Consider the following 8,365-nt stretch of genomic DNA (forward strand, 5'->3'; position numbering starts at 1 on the left):
AGTGATAGATCTGGGAATCAAACTCACAGCTGCCTAAATCTCTATTCCTGCTGAGACCTGACTCCTGGGGTGGGTGGGCGTCGGGGGGCTCACCTCTTCTTCTGGGACCTCAGGCTCCTCAGGGTGTATCCTCAGTTGAGATAGACTGAACCCCAGAAAGTCTGGGGGGGTCTCCAGGACCCGCTTCTCCATCTCCCGCCTTCATTGGGTGCAGTCTGTCCCAGACCCAGTCCTTGGCTCTGGATGCTGAAGTGAGGGTGAGGTGGGGCTGCCGTCGGTCAGCTCCAAGTGGTGAGGAGGCAAAGGGGGCTGAGGAAGAGAGAAGGGAGGTGACAGGGAGGGTTTTCTCCAAGCTGCTGGTGTTGGGAGAGAGGTCTCCTCCAAAGTCTCATCTGCCCTGGGGGCCCAGGGAGGCCCTCTCTCTCCAAGACCCTCCTCGGAGGGACGGCAGATAGTCCCATGGCCTCCACCACTGTACTCTCCGTCCCCACAGCCCTGAAACCAGCTCAGGCCTGTCCTCACCCAGCCTCCTCCAGGCCTCCCTGCCTCCAGTCTCCCCTCCCCAGTCCATCCCCCATGTGGCCCTAGAGGAGTCCTTCTGTCCTCCAGAGCTGCTCCTGCCTCTTCCCTGCTCACATTCCTCCCATGGCTCCCCAGAACCCCCAGTAGAAAAATGGGCCCCTCGGGACTTCCCCGGTGGTCCAGTGGTAAGGAATCTGCCTTACAATGCAGGGGACGCCAGTTCGATCCCTGGTCAGGGAACTAAGATCCCACATGCCGCGGGGCAACTAAGCCCGCGTGCCTCAACTAGAGAAGAGAAAACCCGCATGCCACAACTAGAGAGAAGCCCGCGCACCACAGCGAAGAGCCCAGGCGCTGCAACTAAGACCAGATGCAGCCAAAAATAAAATAAATAAATAAATAAATCTTAAAAAAAGAAAAAAAAATTGAGCCCCTCAACCCGGCATTCAAGGCCCTTCACAATATGGCCTCTTGAACTGAACCTTTGTCTTCCTCACTTCACTTCCCTTCTCACCAGCTAGCCCAATGGGCCTCACAGTACCAAGGACCAACCACAGCTGACAGCACCGGAACCTCACTCCCAAGCCCCCTGGATGACCTGCAAACCCCTCACACTCATGACATCTGTGCTGACCTCAGAGTCCCCCCCCACCCAGTCACTGGGTCAGATTCCCAGGGAGTTCTCATCCCTCCCTCCTCCTCCTTCCTACCCCCTCCCTGATCTGTCAGTCTCCCAACCTTCCCACGTTTTCTGTCTTTTATTCTCCCCTCTGTCCCCATGGCCCCTGCCACAGCTCAGGTCTTTTTTTGTTTGTCTGTTTTTTGGCTGCGCCACATGCATGTGGGATCTTAGTTCCCTGACCAGGGATCGAACCCTCATCCCTTGCAGTGGAAGCACGGAGTCTTAACCACTGGACCGCCAGGGAAGTCCCAGCGCAGGTCTTCTCCTCTCCTCCGGGATCATCACCCCAGCCTCCTCTCTGGCCTCTCACCTCCAACCTCCGCGATCCAGTCCATCTCCCACACAGCCCCGAACAGGTCTTTCTACACCCAGAGCTGACCTTGTTCCTATCCTGCTCACAACCCTCCCATGGCTCCCCAGGACCGCGGCACAGCGTCAGACCCCTCAGCCTGGCAGTCCAGGCCCCTTTGATATGTCCCCTGCATACTCTCCAGCGTCACTCTCGATGTATTTGCCCACGGACCTTACATTCCAATGGGCAGACCCTCCTGCAAGTGGATCCTTAACTCTTCCATCATGGGGCGTTTGCACCTGTTCTTGGCCCCCATCTCAGAGCCTCTGTCAGAATCTAAGTCCTGCTTCAAGGCACAGTTCAAACCTGTTACCCGCGCACACACTCACCGTGACCCTCCCCATTCATACACGCAGAGGTCACTCCCAAGCACTGCACAACTCTCCCCATGCAAACAATGGTCTCTCCCAACCATTCATCCCCCTCAGCCGGACACACAATGAACTCGTCCACCCCAACCTCCCACCTCCCCACCCAATACACTCGCCCATCCAGAGACCCCCGCCTTCTTTCCCTGACAAAGGTCTTCCAGGCCCCGCCCCCTGCACACAAGGGTCTCCTGAAGGCCTCTCCGCTCTTCTCCCAACTGTTTGGACCCCCTTTCCCCCCTTCCCCCCATTTTTCTCCTGACTTCCGTGACAATGATCTCACCCGCCAAATGGGCCCTTCCTCACTCAGGCCTGCTCCTCCCACCCCTCTGCTGGAAACTTGGTATGTCCTGGAGTGATAGAAGGGAACGGGAATCGGGCGCGACCATTACCCGAGTGTGTGTGTGTGGGGGGGGAGAGAGGCATGAAGGGAGTCCCTTCAACTAGGGACTGACCAGACCTCTGGCTCCCCAGGTGCCTTTCAGATTCGACCCGTATCTTCCCAAACTCCGCCGCCTCACCTTTCGGTCCAGGTATACTGCCGGTTCACCGGGGTCTCCATTCACTGGAGGACTCGGGGCAGCTGCGCTTCCGGGCACCCGAATGCGCATGCGTAGTGCATTTCTGGTACCGTGGCTGGTTTTTCTCAGGAGGTTGAAAAGGGGAGTCTTCCCTCCCTCTGCAGCGTCACCAAATTCCCCTCAAACGTCAACCCACTGCTTCAGTCTCTCAAAAAGAAACGGGAAAGGCTGATATATAGTAACAACCAGTTACTGATGTACTTAGCGTGGGCTAAGTATAAGCACATTATTTTCAGTTCTCAAAACAGCCTTGGTTAGTTACTATTATCCCCAGTTTCCACATGAAGAAACTGAGGCTCAGCGAGAAGGAGCCTCAACAAGTGCGTGACAGCCGTATTGGGAGCCTGCTGTGCATGACTTCATCCAAGCACTCTTTCTGCTAAAATGAGAACCACTGAAAAAGTGCAGGGGTGGAGGTTGAGCGGGAAACTACCCTCCTCTCTGCTGTGTCCTTAGGCAAGTTACTGAACCTCTCTCATTTAATTTCCCCAGCTGGAAAACGGGCACAATGGGGTGTTTGGGGTGATCCTCTAGGTAAACTACCTGGCACAATGTAGTTCAGGGCTAATTAAATATCACCATGGGGGGCAGGCATAGGATGTTGATGAGTGAAGAAGGCCATATGGGGAGCTATGAAGAGAGTTCTTTACTATCCACACAGAGAAGAGTTACTGCTACCCGTCTCCTGCCAATTGTTGCTGCAAAAACACAGGCCCATAGTCTGAGATGGCGTGCTTCAGCAGACTGGATTTCAAACCACTTTTTTGGAACCCCAGAGTTCTTCCCAGGTGCATGAGGCCAAGTTGGGGGACGGGGTGGGGCAGGGAGGCAGGACCCTGTGTATCCCAACTCCTGCTTTAACTTCAGTAATAATTTTGATGATGACAGTCTTCCAGACACATCCCATGTGTTACCTCAGTTATTCCTCCAAGAAACTTATGAGATGGATACCACTGTTATTTCCATTTTACAGATGAGGAGACTGAGGCACTGGGCGTTTAGTAATTCTGCAAATGACAATGAATTCCATGGAACATCCCAAGTCCTCCTCTACCACCCCCTCATTTGTTTTCTAATGTAACCCTTGCACCTCAGTTCCTCTTTTATCACCTGAATTCCTTGTATCTATTCCTCTTCTATGTCCCCCAGCTCCACTATGACTCTGTTTCTCTAATAACCCCAATCTCCCCTGTAATATCACTGCTTCCAAATTCTGAATCGCCTCTATTCATTTCATCAACATAATTTATGGAGTGTCCCCTCTGTGCCAGGCACACTTCCGGGCCCTGGAATTTTTCATAGTAAACAGCACAAGACCTCCCCCTAGTGGGGAAGATGGACAATTAAATGATAAATGATGGACAAGATAATTTTAGATCCTGAAAAAGTTTCTGAAAGGGGAATGGAATAGTTGCTGGTGGTGGGAATGGGGTGGTGGCTACTTTAAATAGGGCTGTCCAGGGGATCCTCTTCTGGGAGGTGACATTTAAGTCTGAAAGGTAAAGAGTTGGATGGGCAATCCAGGCAGGGAACGGCAGGGGCAAAAATTGGATTAAGCTGGTCCTGTTTGGGGAACGGGGTGGAGCCCCCTGTAGGTGAGGCAGGAGGGCAAATGATAAGAGATATGGCTGGACAGTTAGGAACCGGGAAACTCCACATTCGCCACAACATCCCAATTCACCCTATATATCAGCACTGGCCAACAGAACTTTCTCCGATGATGGAAATGTTGTAGATCTTCAGTGTCCAATACAGTGGAGCCATTGAGTATTTGAAATGGAGTGAGTGTGACTGATGAACTGAATTTTAAATTATATTTCACTTTAATTAATTTACTTTAGCCACATGTGGCTACCTGCTAGGGTATTGGACAACATAGCTATACAACTTCCCATTACACCTCAAAACATCAAACTCTTCTTATAATTCCCCCACTCTCTCAAAACATCTCAGTGTTCCTTACAAGCCTCCACTCGCCCCTATAAGAATCCTGTAACAACTGCACAAATGTTCAAACAACCCACTTCTCGGTTCCTTTTACATATGAATTCACCAAAACACTCCCAATCCCTTAGTATCTCCCCAGCTACGCCTATTTCACCCCCATCACACTCTCCGTTCCTCCATGAACACCTCAGTTCCTCTGCTGTTACTCTACTTCCTCCCAAGACAGTCCTTAAACACCTTCATCTCACCCCGCCCCCTTCCACTCCAGGGTTACCATGACAACGCAGCCGCAGCAATCACGCGCGCCCAGCCTGGCCCATCACCATGGAAACCGGAGCGGTCTCCTCCACGCCACCAACCCACGCAGAGATGGCTGTTCTGGGACCCAGACCCTTCGGACCCGAGAGAGCCGGGAGAGACTAGGGGGCCCCACAGTGCTCAGCGAGAGCAACGGGTCCTCCCCATTCTTCTGCTCCCATCCGACTAAGCGCCCTGCAGCAGGTACACACTCCGGGGGGAAAATCGGGTGGCAGATTCTACTGCGCAGGCGCCCACGCTTAGAGGACCGCGCTGGAGGCGCTCAGCCTGCCGGGAGTTGTAGTTTTCTGGCTGCAACAGCTGGAGACACAGGTGGCCAATGGGTGAGCCGGATAGAAACAAGGTTACTGAAGCTGAGAATCGTCGGGCAGGCTCCACTGTCACCATAGCAACAATGAGGCGTGATGAAGCACCAGCCCTACTAGCCAGTCTGCCATTTTTATTCTTTCATCTTTCTTGCTCAGTGCTTACTTTGCACCGGACACTGTTCTAGGCACTGGAGATACAATGGGAGACAAAATAGAGCTTATAGTTTGATGGGGGGAGATTGACTATTAATAACAATGATGAACACAAATCGCTAGAGAAAACGGTATGTTAATAGGTTATTGAGATGCTTCGGGAGAAGTGGAAATGCAGATCATGTGAGAACATTGGTACACACCCGAATTCATCTATCTCACAAAGCCCTGTGAGACAGGTACTATTATTATCGCCAAACTGTAACAAACAGAGATTAAGCAACAGACGGGCACATAGCAAGGAGTAGAGCTGGGATGTGAACCAGGACCATCTGGATTCATACTCTGTAAACTTAACTACAGTGCTAAACTGGTAGAGATGTGGGGCATAATTTCAGGCAGTGTTAATTGTTGTGAAGAATAAAGCAGAGAAAAGGGATGAGATGACTCTTTAAATGGACTGTTCAGGGATGGCTTTTAGGAGCAGGTGACATTTGAGTAGAGGCCTGAGGGATTGTGCTGGGCACGTGGGGCATGTAGAGGTCCAAGGGTCACTGACCTTTGGATTTTTCTCTTGCCTTCCCCAAAGGCAGACTGTTACACACACTGTTCCCTCTGTTGAGAATGCGCTTCCCTGTTCTTTCCCTGTCAAATGCATCCTTCAAGAGCCAGTTCTGAGGGACTTCCCTGGTGGTCCAGTGGTTCAGAATCCGTCTTTCAATTCAGGGGAGGTGGGTTCGATTCCTGGTCGGGGAACTAAGATCCCACATGCTGCGGGCCAACTAAGCCCACGCCACAACAAAGACCCAGCACAGCCAAAAAAAAAAAAAGATCCGGTTCTGTGAAGAAACTACTTCTCTGTCCTGTTTTGCTAACCATAAATCTCTTCCTTCTCTGGACTCACAACCGATCCATTTGTCACAATAAAGCTGCCAGGGGTCATTTTATTTTTGTACATCCAATCAAGCCATGCTCCTGCTTGAAAATTTTTGAATGGCTTCCCACTGCTCCCAGGATAAAGACTCACCTCTTCCTGTACCTATAAGGCCCTGATGGTCACTATTAACATCTCTCCCTTTTTCACACCCTGACCCCCCTCTACTAATCCTTCTTCAATTTATGGTATGGCTTGAGCTCTTTCCCTCCCTAGGACTCTCCCTAACCCACATCCAAGAGTCTAAGGATAAAAGAGTCACGTGGGGAGGTTTGGGAGATCGGTCTGCGCTGGACTGCTATTGGGTTTGCCTGCTCAGGATTCCTCCTGCCTCCTTTTGATCATAGGTGGCCTCCGCCTTCAGCGGCTTGAAGCAGGATTTTGGTTCCCAGCCAGAGATTGAAGTCAGGCCACTGCAGTGAGAGCACTGAATCCTAGCCACTAGACCAGTGACAAGGCCCCTGGCCCGTCAGCTTTGTAGAAATGTATTCCCACAGAGGAATGGAAAGTAGTGAAACAAGTAAAGTGTTTACTAGGAGGAAGAAGAGTATGCGTGAATAGGCACAAACTGGCGGGCTCAGAGAGTCGCGCCCTTGTGGCAGTTTGAATCACTTATACGGAGCATATCTTCTGGGTTTCCTTTGGCCAATCATCTTGCTTTGCCTGGTATCTGTATTTGTTTTATCTCAGGGTCCTCCCCTGTGTGCACGTGCATCTCTTAGCCAAGATGGATTCCAGCAAAGAGGTCTATGGGTAGGTTGACATCACTCCCGTTTTGACCTCCAAGGAGCCTTTCTGCGCATGCATAGTTGGGAAGGTCTCCTTGACTTTGAGAATGAGAAATATGTGGTCTCTTTTATCTGGGCAGGGCTAAGCCTCTCCTATTATCCTGTTATTATCTTCATCTTGGAGTATCTATCCACAGGGGACAAACTGCAGCTGCTTAGCCTGGGGCCCATCTATCTCCTGCTTCACTTTCTTTAACAACCCCTCTCCTCACTCTCTGTGACCCTGTACATTCTGTCTGCCCTGTCAGTATGCTACAAGAATGGGCAGATGTCCAGGCTGACGGCTCAGAGCAGACCCTCCAAGCATGGTCTTTGAAGCAGAAGCATCAGCATTATTTGGGAACTGATTAGACATGCAAATTCTCAGGCCCTACCTCAGACCTACTCAATCAGAAACTCGGGGTGGGAGGGATGTCTGTGTTTTAACATGGTCTCTGGGTAATCAATTTCCTGAGGCCTGCTCAAGTTTGAGCACATAAACAAGAAACAGTAAAAGGCACAAACAATAAATGCTTATCACTAAATACTTTTGAAGTGTCATGGTTGTTACACAGCATCAACGTAACCATAGATAATTGATACTGATACACTTAGTAAACCCAATCAGCTTCTTCTTTGAGATTTGATGCTGGGATGCTGGTAGAAAGGTCTTCGGGGATCAAGATCTGAGGGTATGAGATTACGGCTTCAAGTCGCTATCTTTCTCAGTCAAAGGGGATAGCCTTCTTTTGAAGGAAGCCATGACATAAAGGGCAGAAGCACAAGGGAGAAACCTGACATTATTTGAGCCCCTGGATTCAGCTGCACTTGAAGACTTTAATTTCCCAGCGACGTGAATGGCTGGATGACCTTTTACATTAAGCTCCTTCGTTGCTACTCAAAGTGTGTTCCACAATCCAGCAGCAACCGCTTCATCGGAGAACCTTCCACAATCTTGGGCCCCACCGCAGACCGACTGGTGATTCATCTGTTCATAAAGTTTAAGAAGTGCCGAGCTATTTCCAGCTGAATTTCTATCACCTGCAGTCCCCCACACCAGTTGAGATAACAGAAATCCCAACTCAAACTGCCATGAGTATTAAAATATCTTTTATCTTACTTAGGAAGCCCCCCTGTAGGGCAGACTCTAGGGACTCAACCAGATGCAGATTTTCTTTTTTCTTTCTTTTTATTTTATTTTATTTTTTGCAGCACGGCTTATGGGATCTTAGTTCCCCGACTAGGGATCGAACCTGGGCCCTTGGCAGTGAGAGTGCAGAGTCCTAACCACTGGACCGCCAGGGGACTCCCCAGATTTTCTTCATCTCTTAGCTCTGTCATCCTCAATGACATCCTTCATTCTCACATTCTATCAAGAGGCTTGCAAGCAGGTTTAGGCCTAACCATCTCATTCTGGGGCTTCTCCTTAGGAT

The sequence above is a fragment of the Balaenoptera musculus genome, chromosome 19, assembly GCF_009873245.2.
Source record: "Balaenoptera musculus isolate JJ_BM4_2016_0621 chromosome 19, mBalMus1.pri.v3, whole genome shotgun sequence".
Taxonomy (NCBI): domain Eukaryota; kingdom Metazoa; phylum Chordata; class Mammalia; order Artiodactyla; family Balaenopteridae; genus Balaenoptera; species Balaenoptera musculus.